This window comes from Triticum dicoccoides, chromosome 5A, assembly GCF_002162155.2.
Source record: "Triticum dicoccoides isolate Atlit2015 ecotype Zavitan chromosome 5A, WEW_v2.0, whole genome shotgun sequence".
Lineage (NCBI taxonomy): Eukaryota > Viridiplantae > Streptophyta > Magnoliopsida > Poales > Poaceae > Triticum > Triticum dicoccoides.
This window is the reverse complement of record NC_041388.1, coordinates 577,357,464-577,382,498: the sequence shown is the minus strand read 5'-3', so window position 1 is coordinate 577,382,498 and position 25,035 is coordinate 577,357,464. Positions and strand designations below refer to the sequence as shown.

At 44.2% G+C, this 25,035-nt stretch overlaps 1 long non-coding RNA gene across 1 annotated transcript; it reads right to left on the bottom strand.

Annotated features, from left to right (window-relative positions):
- Window positions 1-9,900: 9,900 nt before the first annotated feature.
- LOC119302991 lies at window positions 9,901-13,361 on the bottom strand. The gene is made up of 3 exons (XR_005147806.1): window positions 11,985-13,361; window positions 11,459-11,794; window positions 9,901-10,203 (listed from the first exon to the last, which is right to left on the bottom strand). It is a non-coding gene; the product is annotated as an uncharacterized LOC119302991 (long non-coding RNA).
- Window positions 13,362-25,035: the final 11,674 nt, after the last annotated feature.

Below are 25,035 nucleotides of genomic sequence, written 5' to 3'. Positions count from 1 at the left end.
AAGTGGCCCTATAGGGATTGACAACCCCTATTTCCGTTGGTTGCGAGGATTTATTTGTTTTGTGCAGGTGCGAGGGACTCACGCGTAGCCTCCTACTCGATTGATACCTTGGTTCTCAAAAACTGAGGGAAATACTTACGCTACTTTGCTGCATCATCCCTTCCTATTCGGGGAAAACCAACGCAGTGCTCAAGAGGTAGCAAGAAGGATTTCTGGCGCCGTTGCCGGGGAGGTCTATGCAAAAGTCAACATACCAAGTACCCATGACATAACCTTATCTCCCGCATTACATTATTTGCCATTTGCCTCTCGTTTTCCTCTCCCCCACTTCACCCTTGTCGTTTTATTCGCCCTCTCTCTCTATCCTCCCTCTCTATTTGCCTCTTTTTGTTCGCTTGCTTTTTGTTTGCTTGTGTGATAGTTTGCTTGCCTGTCACGATGGCTCAAGATAATACTAAATTGTGTGACTTCACCAATACCAACAACAATGATTTTATTAGCACTCTGATTGCTCCTCTTACCAATGCTGAATCTTGTGAAATTAATACTGCCTTGCTGAATCTTGTCATGAAAGATCTGTTTTCCGGCCTTCCATCTAAATAGCTTCATTGATTTGTGTGACATGCAAAAGAAGAAAGATGTGGATAATTATATTGTTAAATTGAAGCTATTTCCTTTTTCGCTTAGAGATCGTGCTAAAGCTTGGTTTTCGTCTTTGCCTAAAAATAGTATTGATTCATGGAACAAGTGCAAAGATGCTTTATCTCTAAGTATTTTCCTCCCGCTAAGATCATCTCTCTTAGAAACGATATTATGAATTTTAAGCAACTTGATCATGAACATGTTGCACAAGCTTGGGAGAGAATAAAATTAATGATACGTAATTGCCCTACTCATGATTTAAATTTGTGGATGATTGTTCAGAATTTTTATGCCGGATTGAATTTTGCTTCTAGGAATCTTTTAGATTCGGCTGCAGGAGGCACTTTTATGGAAATCACTTTAGGAGAAGCTACTAAACTCCTAGATAATATTATGGTTAATTATTCTCAATGGCATACTGAAAGATCTACTAATAAAAAGGTGCATGCGATAGAAGAAATTAATGTTTTGAGTGGAAAGATGGATGAACTTATGAAATTATTTGCTAATAAGAGTGTTTCTTCTGATCCTAATAATATGCCCTTGTCTTCTTTGATTGAGAATAATAATGAATCTATGGATGTTAATTTTGTCGGTAGGAACAATTTTGGTAACAACGCGTATAGAGGAAATTTTAACCATAGGCCTTATCCTAGTAATTCCTCTAATAATTATGGTAATTCTTACAATAATTCTTATGGAAATTATAATAAGATGCCCTCTGATTTTGAATCTAATATTAAAGAATTTATTACTTCGCAAAAGAATTTTAATGCTATGATTGAAGAAAAATTGCTTAAGATTGATGATTTGGCTAGGAACGTTGTCGGTGTCAAAACCGGCGGATCTCGGGTAGGGGTCCAGAACTGTGCGTCTAGGCTGGATGGTAACAGGAGGCAGGGGACACAATGTTTTACCCAGGTTCGGGCCCTCTTGATGGAGGTAAAACCCTACGTCCTGCTTGATTAATATTGATGATATGGGTAGTACAAGAGTAGATCTACCACGAGATCAGAGAGGCTAAACCCTAGAAGCTAGCCTATGGTATGATTGTTGTTCGTCCTATGGACTAAAACCCTCCGGTTTATATAGACACCGGAGAGGGCTAGGGTTACATAGAGTCCGTTACAATGGGAGGAGATCTACATATCCGTATTGCCAAGCTTTCCTTCCACGCCAAGGAAAGTCCCATCCGGACAAGGGACGAAGTCTTCAATCTTGTATCTTCATAGTCCAACAGTCCGGCCAAAGGTTATAGTCCGGCTGTCTGGAGATCCCCTAATCCAGGACTCCCTCAGTAGCCTCTGAACCAAGCTTCAATGACGATGAGTCCGGCGTGCAGTATTGTCTTCGGCATTGCAAGGCCGGTTCCTCCTCCGAATACATCACAGAAGAATTTGAATACAAGGATAGTGTCCGACCCTGCAAAATAAGTTCCACATACCACCGTAGAGACAATAATATTTCCACAAATCCAATTTGCTGACTTGTTTTGACAACACGACATTATGTCATGGCCCGGTGATTATTCGAACCGCTTCCTTTAACTAGCCCCGCACATAACGCGATGCAGTTTTTTGACACGTCTTATCAAAGCAGAGATCGTGTCCCCTTATTACGGGATTCTCATCAATACGGGCATGGGTAACCCAACCGTGCCATCGATTACGGCGCTTGGGGGATAAGCGAGTTTTACCAGGCTAGTGGGGGCGCATAGTTTCGTCCGCCCATATAAAGGGATAAGGATTCACCTTTTCATCCACGCCTTCTTCCTCCTTTGCTCATCCATTTTTGCACACTCGAGCTCTAGCGCCCAAGTCCGCACTTCCCACCTCAACCTTCTCCACCCATGTCCGGAGCGGGAGGCAGGTAGATGGTCTCCTCCGTCACGGAGGGAGACACCAAGAAGCTGAGGAGAGACGGATACCTGCTCGACGACATCGCGCACCGGCTCCCGGATGAGGGGAAGCTCATCCCCATCCCCGGGCCCCATGAGAGGGTAGTCTTCCTTACCCATTTCCTCCGCGGACTGGGATTCCCTCTCCACCCATTCGTTCGGGGGCTCATGTTCTACTATGGCCTGGATTTCCATGATCTGGCCCCGAACTTCATCCTCAACATCTCGGCGTTTATCGTCGTGTGCGAGGCCTTCCTCCGCATCAAGCCCCACTTCGGCTTATGGCTGAAGACCTTCAAGGTCAAGCCGAAGGTTGTGGGCGGCCGCCAGGCGGAGTGCGGAGGCGCCATGGTGGGCAAAATTCCCAACGTTACATGGCTCGAGGGCTCCTTTATGGACACCATAAAGGGTGGCAATCGGGGTGGTTCTACATCACCAAGCCGCGTGACCCTGCATGGGCAGCGGCCCCCGAGTTCCGATTTGCATCCCCATGCGGCTGACCTCCTGGAAAGAGAAGGGCCTGTCCTGGGGCAGTTTGTAAGAGCTGACCGGACTCCAAACATGTATTTAAAACATGGTGAACAAGAAGCTCAAACTCGTCAACGTAGTCCAGGTCATGCTCGTCTGTCGGATCCTCCCATGTCAACAACGGGCCTTCAACTTGTGGGAGTTTGACCCGGCCCAGCATCAAACTCTGAACAGGCTCTTCGATACAACACACGAGGATGCCTGGAAGGTGCTTTTCAAGGGAGCCGAGGTCCCCCCACCCATTACTGAGGATCGCGGATTCAGCGCGAAGCGCCAAGCTAGTGCGGTAAGCTGATGTACCTCTTACAGGATACTTGTTTTTCATGGTTGACTCTATGCGGGATCTAAGCTCCCGTACCTTTGACAGGACTGGCGGAAAATGGCCGGACAGATCGACTGCCCGGCTCCCTTGCCCGAAGGCCCAGCAAACGCTCTCCTGACGGAGATGCTGACTCCGGCTCCTTACAAGGTGCCAGAGAAGACCAAGAAGGCCAAGGGAACCCGAAAGAGTTCCCGACGCCAGGTGTTATCGGACTCATCGTCCGATGACTCTGCGGCACACTCCTCTCCCGAAGACGAGGAGGAAGAAGAAGATGCTCCCCCTTCAGTTGGGGGAGACAAGAAAATAAAGGCCGCCCCAACTGGGGGGGGGGGGCAAAGGGTCCAAGAAGGGAAGGACTCTCCTTCCGGACAGTTCCACCGCCGCCGACGAAGGCGAAGACGAGTGGTTGCCCAGGGCCAAACCCCTGGGGAGATCGTAAGTATTCAGATACCAGAGTAACTCATAGCATTCCTTTGTCGCACTGCTTTCCCTAACGCCGAACATAATTATGCAGGCCGCCACGAGCCAGTATCGATGTATCATCGGACGGCTCCCTGGGCTCGTCGGACATGGATAGCAATCCAGTTCCGACCGCCACCTCCCCTCATCCTGCTGACGACGACGAGGTGTTGTCTCAACAGGCACCGGGTCCAGGGGAGACAGTCCTGGAGGTTCCTCAAGGCGACCCTCCAGACTCTGGGAGCCGAGGGGACGGGGCCCCTGAGAGCTCCGAGTTCGGCCCTCAGCCGGACACCGCGCCAGAACCTCCAATGGTTCCGGGCTCGAGCAGGCGGCCTCCTTCTAAGAGGGGCAAGACGCCTGTGCCGGTGACCTCTGTCCATCCAGAGGCGCCGGACAATCTCCTGGAAGCGCTTCGCAGCGCTTCAATCGACGATGAGCACCGTACTATTATGAGTGCGGTAGTCCAGAAGGCTCAGTCCGCCAAGAGCGGATTGATTGAAGCCTGTGCCAGCCTTCTAACAGGCTTTGAGGTAAGTGTTTTAAAATATAGGAAAAATATTACCGCATAGACAGTAGCCCCTGATGCTTTGTTCGGTGTTCACAAAGAAAAGCCGAACAGAGGATCAAATAATATCGCAGGAGTCTAATATAAGTATGTCAATATGCGTATGCAGGCCTCGCTGCTGGCGTCCGCCGCACTGACTGCGGAGGTCGCCGTACTGAAGCAGGACCTCGAGGGGTCCAAGAAAGAGCTCGGCCTTGCCAAGAGGCAGCTCGAGGAGAACAAGGGTAAGTAATACCCTGTCTATAGATATGTATATATAAAATAAGACGCGATTGCAAAATGACAGGATCATTGTATATTTGCCAGGGGCCACAACCGAGGTGGCGACCCTGAAGCAAGCGCTAACCAAGGCCGAAGATAAAACGGCCAAGGAGCGCACCGAGCGGGAAAAACAAGGGGCTCGTGTGGGCGAGGTGCAGTAAGAGCTCCAGGCTCTCGTGACGAAGCACGAGGCGTTGGAGCTTGACTCGAAGACGCGAGAGTCTGAGTTTGCCGCGGCCCTCGAGAGCGCAAAGAGTGCCAAGGCCGAGGCCCAGAAGGCCCTCCAGGAGATCGACGCAATGAAGAAGATAGCGGCGTGTAAGGCATTCTATATGCAGAGCAAGCATGTAAAAGTAAATTACCGATTACTTACTAGAATTCGGAGCTCTCCAGGAGCATTCGCAGATTTGCCCCGCAACTTGTCGGATGCTGCGCAATTTTACCAGGCCGAGGAGGGAAGCTCAACGGAGAAGCTGTTCTGGTCTTAGTATACTGGGACCGAACACCCAATGCCTCTGAGCGACCAGCTAAAGTAGCTGGTCGAGCTGCACAAGGCGGCCGAACAGGCCATGAAGAGTCTTATAGTCCGGTTGTGGCCTGGCGACGTCCTTGCGAACAGCTACTTCGGCCTGGTGAGGCAGCTTGTGGATGCTTGCCCACGACTGGAGGTCATCAAGCAGCCCGTCTGCATCGAAGGTGCACGCCGGGCTTTCGCCCGTGTGAAGGTGTAGTGGGCCAAGCTAGACGCTGTGAAGCTGATCAAGGAAGGGCCGCCACAGGGCAAGGAGCATCGCACCCCCGAAATTTATTATGAGGGTGTCCTGAAGGGTGCCCGTCTTGTAGCGGACGAATGTTCAAAGGATGTAATATTTGAGTAAACTTGCTCGTGTGATCCTGTATGATGAAAACTTGTTTCATATGCGCTATGCAACGCTTGTGCGAATTTAAAATATTACCTTCTGTTTGGCTGTTTATCCAATCTGAGAGATGGCTAGTCCTCGGCTTCTGCCCCCATGCCACTAGTGTTGGGGTGTTCGGGATAAACCTGAGCACTCTTGTTCCCATGTTTGGGTCCTTTGAGGGAGGTGCTCAGCACAACGAACCAGGCAACCGGACTAATAAGGCTTTATCACTCTCACTTAGCCATAGAATTCTATAATTTTAAATTTCGGCGAAGCCCCTGGTATTCGGAAGGCCGAATTCGGGGCGCCATACCCACCTTTAAGCCGGACAGGGACGGCCCCTCGCCCTAAGCGGCATAAGTCTTTAGGGACTCGAAAACCTTGCCGAACAGCGACCAGTCTCTTGCCTTATCATGACAGTCAGTTTTAGCTTTCTCTACTGAGGTGCTCAGCCCGGCAGAACCGGGGCACAATCGCAGTAGTTCTCCTAGCGCTACCTTAGCCGATAGAGCGGATCGTAAGGTACCAAAACATAGGAGCCGGGCAAACCCAACATTTGACCAAAGACATGATTCGGAGCTGATGCATATAATGCTATAAGTTCGGGGTGCCGCACTTGTGAAAGTGTTCGGACTTTTCACACCATGTTGTGGGGTACGTAAGCCCCTGGTGTATTGGCCATACCAAAGTGTACGGTTGCAAGGCGTTGTTAATGAACACGCACATATATATAACAAGAATGCAATAATAGTCGTGATGTTATGCATTGTTTATTCAAAAAGGTGCGTTAAAGCAGAATGATACAGATAGTGCGATAAGCAAAGAGTGGGACTATGTCCCTTCCAAGGGCAAGCTGAGGAATAGTATTAAATCAAATATTTCGCTCGTTATTGTAATCCACCTGGGAATTCCGTGGTGTGACGTAGCTTTCTGCCTCCTTGGTTGCTGCATCATGTGTTCGGCAATAGTGCTGCCGGACAGGGTTTCCAGAGATTAAGGTCCTGGAAAAAGAGAAAAATAACCAAACGGGAAGCCCCTAGTGTGGTTTAAGCCGCGTCTTGGGGCGTGCCGCAGTGTGCCCCCCCCCCCCACCTGTGCCCATGGTATTTTTAATGCGTAATTATGTATGCGTGGCACGAGCTTCGCCGTTTGGCTGGGACTGGGGTGGGGGCCGCATTGCTATGCGAGCTCAGATCGCGCCAGGCGGTCTATTTGCCGATTGCTCCGAGCGCGCTTGAAGGTGTCCGGGTCTTGAAACGCCGAACTATTGGATTGCCTTGAGAGGCTGTTTTGCGCTTCTGCTGCGAGGGCCGCAGTGTGCTCCTCTGTTCGGAGAGAGCGCTCTGTGTTTCCATTGACTGTAATAACCCCGCGAGGTCCTGGCATCTTGAGCTTGAGGTATGCATAATGCGGTACCGCATTGAATCTCGCAAAATGCGGTTCACCCGAGCAGTGCATGATAACCACTGTGGAACGAGACTATATTGAAGATTAACTCTTCGCTTCGGAAGTTATCCGGGGATCCGAAGACCACTTCCAGTGTGATTGAGCCTGTGCAATGGGCCTCTACGCCTGGAATGACGCCCTTAAAGGTCATTTTTGTGGGTTTGATCCTTGAGGGGTCTATACCCATTTTGCGCACTGTGTCCTGATAAAGCAGGTTCAGGCTACTGCCGCCATCCATAAGGACTCGAGTGAGGTGAAATCCGTCAATGATTGGGTCCAGAACCAGTGCGGCGAATCCGCCATGACGGATACTAGTGGGATGGTCCCTGCGATCGAAAGTGATCGGATAGGAGGACCACGGGTTGAATTTTGGGGCGACTGGCTCCAACGCATATACGTCCCTGAGCACACACTTCCGCTCCCTCTTGGGGATGTGGGTTGCGTATATCATGTTCACCATCCGCACTTGTGGGGGAAACCTCTTCTGCCCTCCGTTGTGTGGCTGCCGGGGCTCCTCCTCGTCATTGCTATGTGGCCCCTTGTCCTTGTTTTCGGCAATTAACTTGCCGGCCTGCTTGAACACCCGACAATCCCTGTTGGTGTGATTGGCTGGCTTTTCTGGGGTGCCGTATATTTGACATGAGCGATCGAGTATACGGTCCAAGCTGGACGGTCCCGGCGTACTTTGTTTGAATGGCTTTTTCCACTGACCGGGTTTAAAGCCTTTGAATCCGGCATTGACTGTCGTATCCTCGTTATTATCGCTGTTAATGTGGCGCTTATGTTTGTTGCGACGTGACCTGCTATTGCCGTCCTTGGTATCCGAAGTACCATGGTTCTTTGATATGTTATTAGCCAGCCAGCTGTCTTCTCCCGCACAAAAGCGGGTCATGAGTGTCGTGAGGGCTGCCATAGATTTTGGCTTTTCCTGACCAAGGTGTCGGGCTAGCCATTCATCGTGGATGTTGTGTTTGAAAGCTGCTAGGGCCTCTGCATCCGGACAGTCGACAATTTGATTTTTCTTTGTTAGGAACCGAGTCCAGAATTGCCTGGCTGATTCTTCTGGCTGCTGAATTATGTGGCTCAAGTCATCGGCATCTGGTGGCCGCACATAAGTGCCCTAAAAGTTGTCGAGGAATGCGGCTTCCAGATCTTCCCAACAGCTGATGGACTCGGCTGGCAAGCTGTTAAGCCAATGCCGCGCTGGTCCCTTGAGCTTTAGTGGGAGGTATTTGATGGCGTGTAAGTCGTCACCGCGGGCCATGTGGATGTGGAGGAGGAAATCCTCGATCCATACTGCGGGATCTGTTGTGTCGTCGTATATTCAATATTTACAGGTTTGAAACCTTCTGGGATTTGATGGTCCATTACTTCATCTGTGAAGCATAAGGGGTGTGCGGCGCCTCTGTATTGGGCTATATCGCGACGCAGCTCGAATGGGTCTTGCCCGCTGTGTTCGGCCCGGCCGGATTTGCTTTTGCTGTATCCGGCGTGACGTTTATCGTCTCGCAGAGTGGCGTGCCCTCGTGATCCGTAGATCGATCTTGCATGCTTTGCTTTGTCCTCCAATATGTCTCGCGGGTCTGGCGTATCTCCCCATGCCTTTTTATTTGAATGGCGTCGGGGTGGAGGCTGAGTTTTTGGCTAGAATGCCTCTCTATCGCGGCCACGAGGTGGTCGATCAGCCGTATCATACGCTTCTTCCTCCAGTCGAGGTAGCAACCTGCACTTTGGGTAACTCTTGGAGGGGCGCTCGAGTTTATATTCCTCGGCCGTGAGGACTTCAGTCCATCTGTCAGCTAGTAGATCCTGATCAGCTTGAAGTTGCTGCTGCTTTTTCTTAAGGCTATTTGTCGTGGCTATAAGCCGGTGTTTGAAGCGCTCTTGTTCGACGGGATCCTCTGGCACAACGAATTCGTCGTCGCCGAGGCTTGCCTCGTCTTCGGAGGGGGGCATGTAATTATCATCCTCCTCTTCTCCCTCTGCCACTCTCTCAGGAGCGCTGGCTCCTCCATTCTCCTGCTCTAAATCTTGCTGGAGGGGATTGTTGTTGTCTTCGGCACTATCCGGAGTATTATTATCTCCTGTGCCGGTATCACCACTTTTGCTTTGGCGGGACTTAGAGCGGCGCCGCTGACGTCGGCGCTTGGGTTGCTTCTTGGAGGGGTCATCTTCCGCTATCTCGTCGCCATTGCCTTCTTTGGGTGTATCCACCATGTATATATCGTATGATGAGGTGGTTGTCCAGTGCCATGTGGGCGGTGGTTCCTCTTCGCCTCCCGCATTGTCGTCCATACCGTCGATGTCTTCAGAGTCAAAGTCGAGCATGTCGGTTAAGTCATTGACAGTCACTACACCACATCACTACTTCCCCAACAAACAGATTGGTCGGGGAAACAACATGGGCCCACAGACAGTCGGTCGGGAAAGACTATTGCCGACCAACACGATCTGTTGGGGAAAGTCCAGACGGGAAAGCCTTTTCCCAACCGACATATCTTTACGGACCGACTGTTGGACGACTATAGGAAACATTACCGACCGACATTTTGTAGGCCCTGCCATGAAGCTTTCCCGACCGATTTTCTGTTATGAACCTTCCCCGACCGACTGTTCGATGGCAATACCTTTGCCAACCAACTTTCCGATGGCTTTGCCATGAACCTTTCCCGACCAACAATCTGATGGTATTTGCTTTGCCGACCAACTTTTCGTTAGCCCTACCATGAACCTTTCCCGACCAACTATAAGACGGTGCTTCTTTTTGCCGACCAACAGTTCATATGCATTTTACCAATGGTATTTGGCTTACTACCTTGTCAAAGTAACATCAATCAGGTTACATATCTCATCAATATCTATCAAGTTACATGTGTGTACTTTGAAAATATTAAACCAGAAGCAAACAAAAATAACACTAGTAATTCCGATAATAAAGGTAACTAAATAAGAGGAAACATTTGTCTAAGTGGCCGAAACACCAGATAGGTTTACAAAATCATAGATGCGTGTCCATCGATTCAATGCATGCTCTGTTACACAAGATATGCTTTACAATATGATAGCTACAAGATGCATTGTTTTGCTCCATTACGGTGGATATCTAGTTCATGCAAACTGACAGCATCATGGTTCCTTCTTGGTCCTCTTTGTCTTTCCTACACAACCTGACAGCAACCTGGAAAGACAAAAAAGCATTCAATTAATATACACGCAAGATGATGAAACTTCCTTCCCACTAACTAGTAACTACTATTGTACTACCTGTTCAACTTGACAGTAAAGAGCATCAGGCATGAAACACAGAAACTGAAGTAAATATACAGCCAGCTAACTTTAAGGTGAATAAATTCAATTTGCAAGCCTGTAAACTTGGGATCCTTACGGAAGTGTCAAACTAAGAATAACCAAAATCGACCAGGAGATGCGACCCAAATTTTTGAGAAATAATTGGATGATTGAATCATTTCATGACCATCTTCACGTGATTTATATCACAGGGTGAAAAAAGTGTTGCGCACTAAACGATTTGTGTTATACGGTGAAACTGAAAATAATTCATGTCGAGTTGCAGAACAAGGAACATAATAAATGTTGTAGCTGTAGATGTGTTGACTACTACACTCGTCTAGTTAATAACTACATGAAGCTAAGTACTAGCTGTCTTTCGACAATGATGACGAAGAAAAGATATATTCTCACGTTTTCTTATCGATAATGACATAAACAAATGTCGTCTTTCCACCATCAGAGATATGTAAGATATAAAGAATCTGAGACATAAAAGACATAATTGACGCTATGTAATTTTTATTTCTTGAACTCAAGAAAGAGTTATGTGGTCATGTAACTTCTTTTTCTAGAGAACTGGTACCATATAGCTAAGTATTAGAGATACACCTTACTAGTGTTTTCTACCCATGTGAGAAGTAGAGTATTTCAGCTATCTTAGTTTACTCTTCAGTAGTGGCCACAAATTGAATGGTGCTGAAAGGGATGTTGCTATCTTCCTGGTGGCAGCAATAGATACATTGGGGATAATACACTTTGTAAAACCATGGTATATAATTGGACCAAACACCTCAAAGTATTTTCAAAACTACAGTTTTCTTCTAGAAAAGACCACTTGTTTTCTTTCTTTCTTTTCACTGGGGTGGAAAAGACTGTAGTGCGCCTGACTATTATATTCAGAAATGCATCAGAGGAAAACATATGTAGTTCAGTGCCACAAAAGGAAAGGAGAGTGTTTTGCAAGGATTACATGCATGACTATTTATGTTCAGAACAGAGTGTGCTACAAGAAAAAATGAAAGGAGAATGATTACATGCATATTTGTTTACTTATGTCCAGAACAGAGTGTGTTGCAAGGATATAGTACTGTTTTGAAATGTGCATGGATATACTACAATTTTGATTCAGCAGGATGACTTACTTCAAATACCGAAGATCTCCAATAAATAATAAGGGTCTTCAAGTCAGCTTCACTAATTCTGCTGTCATGTCTTTTCATAAGTTCTGCATCAGTCAGCACAACATCAAACTTGTGCCTCTTTAAATCTTACTTCCAATCCTTCCATTTTGTGTTTCCTGACCAAAGTACCAATGAAATTGGTAAATTCGGTTGCATCTGGCCCAACAGGCTGGCCATTCACATTAAGTGGAATATGGATTTTGGGTTGATGCAGCCTTGCATATATGTTAGCCTTTTAAGTAATTTTCCTTCCACCTTTCTTTTGACTACCTTCAGCATCAAGCTCACGAGTAATCGCTTCATGCAAGAAAATTATCATAGTCATACAACAATTCTAGCAAGTGACATTAGTCTACAGACATTTTACCTATATATATATATATATATATATATATATATATATATATATATATATATATATAGGTTAGTGCGGAAAGCTACATTTGCTTCCTTCAGGTAGAAAATGATTCCGATGGAAGCTACGTACCTTTCTTTTCTTTTTTGGGCTTGGTTTGCTTCCATATCTTTCTGCATCGAGGCTCTTGTTGCTCGTGCCGCTACCAACCCTTTATCATTTTCCTCAATGATCCTACTTCTCTGTAGTTCATACTCTACCACTTCCAGTTGTTCCTCCTCCATGACCGCACCATCTCTATCTTTTTCGTTTCCACTTGCCATTTTTCCTCCAACAAAAGACACACTGTATGAGTACATCGCTGATAAAACAACACATTAGAAGATCGTACACAACCCTTTTTTTTAATATTCAGTATCACTTGCTTTATGAACTAATCTATCTATATCTGTCCTAGCGAACCAATGCCTCCATTGGCAACACTCACACGTGCTTTTGCCTATATCACTTTTATTAATCTGTGGTAGCTTAGCTTCGCACTTGAACAATCATCTTATGTAAAAGGAAAGTTTTTACATGTGAACAATCCGCTTCTGAAGCACAAAGAGATAGTAAACATGGTGGCAGACTAAGAACATCATGGCAGACTAAGCACAAAACAAAAACAAATCTAAGGAACTTCTTGGTATAGCAAAAAATAATCTATCTTGGACAAAAGCGTAAGAAGGGCAAAACCGAAAACATGACTCTTAGTGAAAGGTGAACAAAATGACCAATGGAAACAAACAAAAGATTAATACATATAGCTACCACAAAATTTGCAATGGAAACAAACATAATTTGCACACAACTGCTGAACTTCTAAAATCAGTTTGTATTGCTACCACAATACTTCTCATAAACCTCAACTTCTCACAATTAGACTAACTAGCAGCAGTACACGGCAAAACAGAGAACCGGTGAAGAAAAAAAGCATGAGGTGCCTTGTCCACTGGAACATCTACTCGCTCCCCACCGGCGGAGCTCCCCATTCCCCACCGGCGGAGCACTCTTTTCCCCGCCAGCCCACCTTCGCAATACGCCTCCAGGGGAGAGAGGGATAGAAGGAGGGAGGCAAGGACGAGAGGGAAGAGCTGTACCTCAGTCGTATCAATGCCCTTGCCCAACAGCATGCTGCCCAGATCCAGCTCGCCGCCGCCGCTGCGTGTACCTTCATGGTGGAGATGGGGGAGGTCGGGCCAGGGAGGAGGCGGCAGCTGTGCTGGATGTAGCTGAGGAGAGAGGGGGCCATCCGAAGAGAGAGCACGAGCGCGTCGGGCCGGGGATGGAGAGGCCGGACGGCGATGGGCGGCGCTGGAGCGGCGCGGTAGAGGGAGGGCGGCATGGGGTCAGAGGCAGGGCGGCGTGGGAATAGACCGACGGCAGCTCCGGGCGGCGTGGGCGGCGGTGGGACGGCGTGGGATCGACCGGCGTGAGGCATGGCGGCGTGCGTGGGACGAAGAGCTACGGATTTGGCTGCCTGCGGTGCGAGGGGAACGGATGGAGGAGCTAGTATTGACTTTGGGTGTGAGGGTGGGGGTGGGGGGGGGGAATGTTCGCAGGTTGGGCTGGTTATTGGAGCTAGAAATTTGGTTTTTCGCGCGTGAGGCCCATTAAGCATCCGATTATTGGTCGGGGTTATTTGCCGACCGATGGTCGGTGGGCAATAAAAGAATTCCCGACCGACTATTGGATGATATACGTTGTAGCATTCCTGACCGACAGTGTGTCACTGCATAGCGGTTTCCCGACCCACAGTCCGTTAGAAATTTTCCTGGTAGATTATCAGTTGGCAATACTGATTTTTTCCCAACAAACGTCGGTAGGGAATTCTGGTGCGTGGTGTAGTCAGTGGCTACTAAGTGGGTGGTGGGTGGGCCTCGAATTTCTTCATCGTCCGCATTCCAGTCCTGCCGGACATAGTTCGGCCAGGATTCTACTGACAAGGAGAGAGACCTTAATGAGTTCAGTATGTCGCCAAAGGGCGAGTGCTGAAAAATACCCGCGGAGGTAAACTCCATGATCGGCGCCCAATCGGATTTGATAGGAACGGGCGCAGGCGGTTCGGAGTCCTTGGCCGGAGAAGGATCCGGCAGTTTAACGGCACGGCTCTCGTGCAAGGTAAGGTCGATGTTTGGCTCAATCTCCGCTGAGGGTAAGGCCTCCATGGCGGGGTCCATCCACCCGTCCGTGGAAGGTGCACCTGGCTCCAAATTGAGGGTCGGAGCGGCTGCCTATGCAATCTCCTGGACACTGTCCGATGGTAGAGCTAAATCGCACTCATCGTGACCGCATGACGCACAAGGCAGAGACTCGAATCCGTCGAAGATCAAGTCTCCACGGATATCGGCCGTGTAGTTTAAGCTTCCAAACCTGACCTGGTGGCCAGGGGCGTAACTTTCAATCTGCTCCAGATGGCCAAGCGAATTGGCCCGCAGTGCAAAGCCGCCGAAGACGAAGATCTGTCTGGGGAGAAAAGTCTCACCCTGGACTGCATCCCTATCGATGATAGTAGGAGCCGTCAAGCCTAACGGCGACGACACAGAGGCACTCTCAATGAAAGCACCAATGTCGGTGTCAAAACCGGCGGATCTCGGGTAGGGGGTCCCGAACTGTGCGTCTAGGCTGGATGGTAACAAGAGGCAGGGGACACAATGTTTTACCCAGGTTCGGGCCCTCTTGATGGAGGTAAAACCCTACGTCCTGCTTGATTAATATTGATGATATGGGTAGTACAAGAGTAGATCTACCACGAGATCAGAGAGGCTAAACCCTAGAAGCTAGCCTATGGTATGATTTTTGTTCGTCCTATGGACTAAAACCCTCCGGTTTATATAGACACCGGAGAGGGCTAGGGTTACACAGAGTTGGTTACAATGGGAGGAGATCTACATATCCGTATTGCCAAGCTTGCCTTCCACGCCAAGGAAAGTCCCATCCGGACACGGGACGTAGTCTTCAATCTTGTATCTTCATAGTCCAACAGTCCAGCCAAAGGTTATAGTCCGGCTGTCCGGAGATCCCCTAATCCATGACTCCCTCAAACGTTGATAGCATTTCTCTTAATGTTGATTCTTTGAAACTTAGGTCTATTCCACCTAAGTATGATATCAATGAGTCTCTCAAAGCCATGAGAATTTCCATTGATAAGTGCAAAGAAAGAACCGCTATGATGCGTGCTAAGAAAGATGCATTTATAAGAGCGTGTTCTTTTAGTTCCTATGAAAATAAAGATGAAGATCTAAAAGTTATTGATGTGTCCCCTATTAAATCTTTGTTTTGCAATATGAATCTTGATAATGATGGGACTGAATATGATCCACCTTTACCTAGAAGGCGTTCTAAGAATTCGGAATTTGTTGATCTTGATGCTAAATTTGATAAAAGTGGGATTGAAGAAATTAAAACCCTAGATGTTGCTAAACCCACTATTATGGATTTCAAGGAATTTAACTATGAAAATTTCTCTTTGATTGATTGTATTTCCTTGTTGCAATCCGTGCTAAATTCTCCTCACGCTTATAGTCAAAATAAAGCGTTTACTAAACATATCGTTGATGCCTTGATGCAACTTATGAAGAAAAACTTGAATTGGAAGTTTCTATCCCTAGAAAACTTTATGATGAGTGTGAACCAACTATTAAAATTAAAATTAAAGATCATTAATGCTATGCTTTATGTGATTTGGGTGCTAGTGTTTCCATGATTCCAAAGACTTCGTTTGATTTGTTAGGTTTCCGTGATTTTGATGATTGCTCTCTAAACTTGCACCTTGCGGATTCCACTATTAAGAAACCTATGGGAAGAATTAATGATGTTCTTATTGTTGCAAATAGGAATTATGTGCCCGTAGATTTTATTGTTCTTGACATAGATTGCAATCCTTCATGTCCTATTATTCTTGGGAGACCTTTCCTTAGAACGATTGGTGCAATTATTGATATGAAGGAAGGAAATATTAGATTCCAATTTCCATTAAGAAAAGGCATGGAACACTTTCCTAGAAAGAAAATTAAATTATCTTATGAATCTATTATGAGAGCCACTTATGGATTGCCTACCAAAGATGGCAATACCTAGATCTATTCTTGATTGTTATGCCTAGCTAGGGGCGTTAAACGATAGCGCTTGTTGGGAGGCAACCCAATTTTTATTTTTATTTCTTGATTTTTGCTCCTGTTTAGTAATAAATAATTTATCTAGCCTATGTTTTGGTTGTGTTATTGTGTTTAATTAGTGTTTGTGTCAAGTAGAACCGTTGGGGAGACTTGGGGAAAGTCTTGTTGAACTTGCTGTAAAAAACAGAAACTTTAGCGCTCACGAGAACTGCTGCCATTTTTATTTTGAAAGTGTTATTTAGTTAATTCATTTTGCAGATGATTAATATATAAATTCCTCACGTCCATCAATTTATTTTAGAACTTTTGGGGTTCCAGATCTTGCGCTAGCTAAAGATTACTACAGACTGTTCTGTTTTTGACAGATTCTGTTTTTCGTGTGTTGTTTGCTTATTTTGATGAATCTATGGCTAGTAAAATAGTTTATAAACCATAGAGAAGTTAGAATACAGTAGTTTTAACACCAATATAAATAAATAATGAGTTCATTACAGTACCTTTAAGTGGTCTTTTGTTTTCTTTCGCTAACGGAGCTCACGAGATTTTCTACCTGAAGTTTTGTGTTGTGAAGTTTTCAAGTTTTGGGTAAAGATTTGATGGATTATGGAACAAGGAGTGGCAAGAGCCTAAGCTTGGGGATGCCCATGGCACCCCCAAGATAATCTAAGGACACCTAAAAGCCAAATCTTGGGGATGCCCCGGAAGGCATCCCCTCTTTCATCTACTTCTATCGGTAACTTTACTTGGAGCTATATTTTTATTCGCCACATGATATGTGTTTTGCTTGGAGTGTCTTGTATGATTTGAGTCTTAATTTTTAGTTTACCACAATCATACTTGCTGTACACACCTTTTGAGAGAGCCATACATGATTTGAAATTTGTTAAAATACTCTATGTGCTTCACTTATATCTTTTGAGTTATATAATTTTGCTCTAGTACTTCACTTATATCTTTTAGAGCACGGTAGTGGATTTGTTTTATAGAAACTATTAATCTCTCATGCTTCACTTAAATTATTTTGAGAGTCTTAATAGCATGGTAATTTTCTTAGAATCCTAATATGCTTGGTATACAAGATTAATAATAAAACTTTCTTATGAGTGTGTTGAATACTATGATGAGTCTCATACTTGATAATTGTTTTGAGATATGGAGATGGTGATATTAAAGTCATGCTATTTGAGTAGTTGTGAATTTGAGAAATACTTGTGTTAAAGTTTGTGATTCCCGTGGCATGCACATATGGTGAACCGTTATGTGATGAAGTCGGAGCATGATTTATTTATTGATTGTCTTCTTTATGAGTGGCGGTCGGGGACGAGCGATGGTCTTTTCCTACCAATCTATCCCCCTAGGAGCATGCGCGTAATACTTTGCTTTGATAACTTGTAGATTTTTGCAATAAGTATATGAGTTCTTTATGACCAATGTTGAGTCCATGGATTATACGTGCTTTTCTCACCCTTCCACCTTTGCTAGCCTCTCTAATACCGCGCACCTTTCGCCAGTATCATACACCCGCCATATACCTTCCTAAAAACAGCCACCATACCTACCTATTATGGCATTTCCATAGCCATTCCGAGATATATTGCCATGCAACTTTCCACCGTTCCATTTATTATGACACACTCCATCATTGTCATATTGCTTACCATGATCATGTAGTCGACATCGTATTTGTGGCAAAGCCACCGTTCATAATTCTTTCATACATGTCACTCATGAGTCATTGCATATCCCCGTACACCGCCGGAGAAATTCATATAGAGTCATATTTTGTTCTAAGTTTCGAGTTGTAATTGTTGAGTTGTAAGAAAAATAAAAGTGCGGTGATCATCATTATTAGAGCATTGTCCCAGTGAGGAAAGGGTGATGGAGACTATGATTCCCCCACAAGTCGGGATGAGACTCCGGACGAAAAATAAAAAAAAAGAGAAACAAAAGAGGCCATAAAAAAGGCCCAGATAAAGAAATGAGAGAAAAAGAGAGAAGGGACAATGTTACTACCCTTTTACCACACTTGTGCTTCGAAGTAGCACCATGATCTTCATAGTAGAGAGTCTCTCATGTTATCACTTTCATATACTAGTGGGAACTTTTCATTATAGAACTTGGCTTGTATATTCCAATGATGGGCTTCCTCAGAATTCCCTAGATCTTCATGAGCAAGCAAGTTGGATGCACACCCACTTAGTTTCTTTTTGAGCTTTCACATACTTATAGCTCTAGTGCATCCGTTGCATGGCAATCCCTACTCACTCACATTGATATCTAATGATGGGCATCACCATAGCCCGTTGATATGCCTAGTTGATGTGAGACTATCTTCTCCCTTTTTGTCTTCTCCAAAACGACCACTCTATTCCACCTATAGTGATATATCCATGGCTCACGCTCATGTATTGCGTGAAGATTGAAAAAGTTTCAAGAATGTCAAAAGTATGAAACAATTGCTTGGCTTGTCATCGGGGTTGTGCATGATTTAAATATTTTGTGTGGTGAAGATAGAGCATAGCCAGACTATATGATTTTGTAGGGATAACTTTCTTTAGCCATGTTATTTTGAGAAGACATAATTGCTTTGTTAGTATGCTTGAAGTATTACTATTTTTATGTCAATATTAAACTTTTGTCTTGAATCTTTCGGATCTGAATATTCATACCACAATTAAGAAGATTTACATTAAAATTATGCCAAGTAGCACTCCGCATCAAAAAATATGTTTTTATCATTTACCTACTCGAGGACGAGCAGGAATTAAGCTTGGGGATGCTTGATAAGTCTCCAACGTATCTATAATTTTTGATTGCTCCATGCTATATTATCTACTGTTTTGGACATTATTGGTTTATTATCCACTTTTATATTATTTTTGGGACTAACCTATTAACCAGAGGCCCAGCCCAGAATTGCTGTTTTTTTTGCCTATTTTAGGGTTTTGAAGAAAAGGAATATCAAACGGAGTCCAAACGTAATGAAACCTTTGGGAACGTGATTTTCTCAACGAATAAGATCAGAGAGACTTGGACCCTACGTCAAGAAAGGAAATAGGAGGCCACGAGGTAGGGGGTGCGCCCACCCCCACCAGGCGCGCCCTCCACCCTCGTGCCCCCCCTGTTGCTCCCCCGATGTACTCCTTCCTCCTATATATATCCACGTACCCCCAAATGATCAGATACAGAGTCAAAACCCTAATTCCACCGCCGTAACTTTCTGTATCCACGAGATCCCATCTTGGGGCCTGTTCCGGAGCTCCGTCGGAGGGGGCATCGATCACGGAGGGCTTCTACATCAACACCATAGCCCCTCCGATGAAGTGTGAGTAGTTCATCTCAGACCTATGGGTCCATAGTTAGTAGCTAGATGGCTTCTTCTCTCTTTTTGGATCTCAATACAATGTTCTCCCCTATCTTGTGGAGATCTATTCGATGTAATCTTCTTTTTGCGGTGTGTTTGTTGAGACCGATGAATTGTGGGTTTATGATCAAGTCTATCTATGAATAATATTTGAATCTTCTCTGAATTCTTTTATGTATGATTAGTTATCTTTGCAAGTTTCTTCGAATTATCAGTTTGGTTTGGCCTACTCGATTGATCTTTCTTGCAATAGGAGAAGTGCTTAGCTTTGGGTTCAATCTTGCGGTGTCCTTTCCCAGTGACAGTAAGGGCAGCAAGGCATGTATTGTATTGTTGCCATCGAGGATAACAAGATGGGGTTTTCTTCATATTTCATGAGTCTATCCCTCTACATCATGTCATCTTGCTTAAGGCATTACTCTGTTTTTAACTTAATACTCTAGATGCATGCTGGATAGCGGTCGATGAGTGGAGTAATAGTAGTAGATGCAGGCAGGAGTCGGTCTACTTGTCTCGGACGTGATGCCTATATACATGATCATACCTAGATATTCTCATAACTATGCTCAATTCTGTCAATTGCTCAACAGTAATTTGTTCACCCATCGTAGAATACTTATGCTCTTGAGAGAAGCCACTAGTGAAACCTATGGCCCCCGGGTCTATCTTTATCATCTTAATCTCCTACTACTTAGTTATTTCCTTTGCTATTTACTTTGCCTTTATTTTACTTTGCATCTTTTATCATAAAAATACCAAAAAAAATTATCTTATAATATCTATTAGATCTCACTCTCGTAAGTGGCCCTATAGGGATTGACAATCCCTATTTGCGTTGGTTGTGAGGATTTATTTGTTTTGTGCAGGTGCGAGGGACTCGCGCGTAGCCTCTTACTGGATTGATACCTTGGTTCTCAAAAACTAAGGGAAATACTTACGCTACTTTGCTGCATCATCCCTTCCTCTTCGGGGAAAACCAACGTAGTGCTCAAGAGGTAGCAGCGCCTCCCCCCCCCCCCAGGCGCGCCCTCCACCCTCGTGGCCCCCTGTTGCTCCACCGACGTACTCCTTCCTCCTATATATACCTACGTACCCCCAAACGATTAGATACGGAGCCAAAAACCTAATTCCACCGCCACAACTTTCTGTATCCACGAGATCCTATCTTGGGGCCTGTTCCGGAGCTCCGCCGGAGGGGGCATCGATCACGGAAGGCTTCTACATCAACACCATAGCCCTTCAGATGAAGTGTGAGTAGTTTACCTCAGACCTACGGGTCCATAGTTAGTAGTTAGATGGCTTCTTCTCTCTTTTTGGATCTCAATACAATGTTCTCCCCCTCTCTTGTGGATAACTATTCGATGTAATCTTCTTTTTGCGGTGTGTTTGTTGAGATCGATGAATTGTGGGTTTATGATCAAGTCTATCTATGAATAATATTTGAATCTTCTCTGAATTCTTTTATGTATGATTGGTTATCTTTGCAAGTCTCTTCGAATTATCAGTTTGGTTTGGCCTACTAGATTGATCTTTCTTGCAATGGGAGAAGTTCTTAGCTTTGGGTTCAATCTTGCGGTGTCCTTTCCCAGTGACAGTAGGGGTAGCAAGGCACGTATTGTATTGTTGCCATCGAGGATAACAAGATGGGGTTTTCATCATATTGCATGAGTTTATCCCTCTACATCATGTCATCTTCCTTAAGGCGTTACTCTATTTTTAACTTAATACTCTAGATGCATGCTGGATAGCGGTCGATGAGTGGAGTAATAGTAGTAGATGCAGGCAGGAGTCGGTCTACTTGTCTCGGATGTGATGCCTATATGCATGATCATACCTAGATATTCTCATAACTATGCTCAATTCTGTCAATTGCTCAACAGTAATTTGTTCACCCACCGTAGAATACTTATGCTCTCGAGAGAAGCCACTAGTGAAACCTATGGCCCCCGGGTCTATCTTTATAATATTAATTTCATACTACTTACTTATTTCCTTTGCCTTTTACTTTGCCTTTATTTTACTTTGCATCTTTATCACAAAAATACCAAAAATATTATCTAATCATATCTATCTAATCTCACTCTCATAAGTGGCCGTGTAGGGATTGACAACCCCTATTCGTGTTGGTTGCGAGGATTTATTTCTTTTGTGCAGGTACAAGGGACTCGCGCGTAGCATCCTACTGGGAAATACTTATGCTACTTTGCTGCATCATCCCTTCCTCTTCGGGGAAAAACCAACGCAGTGCTCAAGAGGTAGCACAGATTCCACTATTAAGAAACCAATGGGAAGAATTAATGATGTTCTTATTGTTGCAAATAGGAATTATGTGCCCGTAGATTTTATCGTTCTTGATATAGATTGCAATCCTTCATGTCCTATTATTCTTGGTAGACCTTTCCTTAGAATGATTGGTGCAATTATTGATATGAAGGAAGGAAATATTAGATTCCAATTTCCGTTAAGGAAAGGCATGGAACACTTCCCTAGAAAGAAAATTAAATTACCTTATGAATCTATTATGAGAGCCACTTATGGATTGCCTACCAAAGATGGCAATACCTAGATCTATCCTTGCTTTTTATGCCTAGCTAGGGGCGTTAAACGATAACGCTTGTTGGGAGGCAACCCAATTTTATTTTTATTCCTTGCTTTTTGCTCCTGTTTAGTAATAAATAATTTATCTAGCCTATGTTTTGGTTGTGTTTTTTGTGTTCAATTAGTGTTTGTGCCAAGTAGAACCGTTGGGAAGACTTGGGAAAAGTCTTGTTAATCTTGCTGTAAAAAACAGAAACTTTAGCGCTCACGAGAACTGCTGCCATTTTTATTTAGAAAGTTCTATTTAGTTAATTATTTTTAATATTATTAATATATAAATTCCTCACTTCCAGCAATTTATTTTAGAATTTTTGGGGTTCCAGATCTTGCGCTAGCTACAGATTACTACAGACTGTTCTATTTTTGACAGATTCTGTTTTTCGTGTGTTGTTTGCATATTTTGATGAATCTATGGCTAGTAAAATAGTTTATAAACCATAGAGAAGTTGGAATATAGTAGTTTTAACACCAATATAAAGAAATAATGAGTTCATTACAGTACCTTGAAGTGGTCTTTTGTTTTCTTTCGCTAACGGAGCTCACTAGATTTTCTACCTTAAGTTTTGTGTTGTGAACTTTTCAAGTTTTGGGTAAAGATTTGATGGATTATGGAACAAGGAGTGGAAAGAGCCTAAGCTTGGGGATTCCCATGGAACCCCCAAGATAATCTAAGTACACTTAAAAGCCAAAGCTTGGGGATGCCCCGGAAGGCATCCCCTCTTTCGTCTACTTCTATCGGTAACTTTACTTGGAGCTATATTTTTATTCACCACATGATATGTGTTTTGCTTGGAGCGTCTTGTATGACTTGACTCTTTATTTTTTTTAGTTTACCACAATCATCCTTGCTGTACACACCTTTTGAGAGAGACACACATGATTCGGAAATTATTAGAATACTCTATGTGCTTCACTTATATCTTTTGAGTTTTATAGTTTTGCTCTAGTGCTTCGCTTATATCTTTTAGAGCACGGTGGTGGATTTGTTTTATAGAAACTATTGATCTCTCATGCTTCACTTAGATTATTTTGAGAGTCTTAAATATCATGGTAATTTGCTTAAATAATCCTAATATGCTAGGCATACAAGATTAATAATAAAATTCTCTTATGAGTGTGTTGAATACTATGAGAAGTTTGATACTTGATAATTTTTTTGAGATATGGAGATGGTGATATTAGAGTCATGCTAGTTGAGTAGTTGTGAGTTTGAGAAATACTTGTGTTAAAGTTTGTGATTCCCGTAGCATGCACGTATGGTGAACCGTTATGTGATGGAGTCGGAGCATGATTTATTTATTGATTGTCTTCCTTATGAGTGGCGGTCGAGGACGAGCGATTGTCTTTTCCTACCAATCTATCCCCCTAGGAGCATGCGCGTAATACTTTGCTTTGATAACTTGTAGATTTTTGCAATAAGTATATGAGTTTTTTATGACTAATGTTGAGTCCATGGATTATACGCACTCTCACCCTTCCACCATTGCTAGCCTCTCTAATACCGCGCACCTTTCGCCAGTATCATACACCCACCATATACCTTCCTCAAAACAGCCACCATACCTACCTATCATGGAATTTCCATAGCCATTCCGAGATATATTGCCATGCAACTTTCCACCGTTCCGTTTACTATGACACGCTCCATCATTGTCATATTGCTTTGCATGATCATGTAGTTGACATTGTATTTGTGGCAAAGCCACCATTCATAATTCTTTCATACATGTCACTCTTGAGTCATTGCATTTCCCGGTACACCGCCGGAGGCATTCACATAGAGTCATATCTTGTTCTAAGTATCGAGATGTAATTCTTAAGTTGTAAGAAAATAAAAGTGTGATGATCATCATTATTAGAGCATTGTCCCAGTGAGGAAAGGATGATGGAGACTATGATTCCCCCACAAGTCGGGATGAGACTTCGGACAAAAAAATAAAAAGAGGCCATAAAAAGAGAAGGCCCAAATAAAAAATGAGAGAAAAAGAGAGAAGGGACAATGCTACTATCCTTTTACCACACTTGTGCTTCAAAGTATCACCATGATCTTCATAATAGAGAGTCTCCTATGTTATCACTTTCATATACTAGTGGGAATTTTTCATTATAGAACTTGGCTTGCATATTCCAATGATGGTCTTCCTCAAAATGTCCTAGGTCTTCGTGAGCAAGCAAGTTGGATGCACACCCACTTAGTTTCTTTTTGAGCTTTCATATACTTATAGCTCTAGTGCATCTGTTGCATGGCAATCCCTACTCACTCACATTGATATCTATTGATGGGCAACTCCATAGCCCGTTGATACGCCTAGTTGATGTGAGACTATCTTCTCCACAACCACCATTCTACTCCACCTAAAGTGCTATGTCCATGGCTCACGCTCATATATTGCGTGAAGATTGAAAAAGTTTTGAGAATGTCAAAAGTATGAAACAATTGCTTGGCTTGTCATCGGGGTTGTGCATGATTTAAATACTTTGTGTGGTGAAGATAGAGCATAGCCAGACTATATGATTTTGTAGGGATAACTTTCTTTAGCCTTGTTATTTTGAGAAGACATAATTGCTTTGTTAGTATGCTTGAAGTATTACTATTTTTATGTCAATATTAAACTTTCGTCTTGAATCTTTCGGATCTGAATATTCATACCACAATTAAGAAGAATTACATTAAAATTATGCCAAGTAGTATTCCACATCAAAAAAATTGTTTTTATCATTTACCTACTCGAGGACAAGCAGGAATTAAGCTTGGGGATGCTTGATACGTCTCCAACGTATCTATAATTTTTGATTACTCCATGCTATATTATCTACTATTTTGGACATTATTGGGCTTTATTTTCCACTTTTATATTATTTTTGGGACTAACCTATTAACAGGAGGCCGAGCCCAGAATTGTTGTTTTTTTGCCTATTTTAGGGTTTCGAAGAAAAGGAATATCAAACGGAGTCCAAACGGAATGAAACCTTCAGGAACGTGATTTTTGGAACGAACAAGATCCAGGAGACTTGGACCCTACGTCAAGCAACCAACAGGGAGGCCACGAGGTAGGGGCGCGCC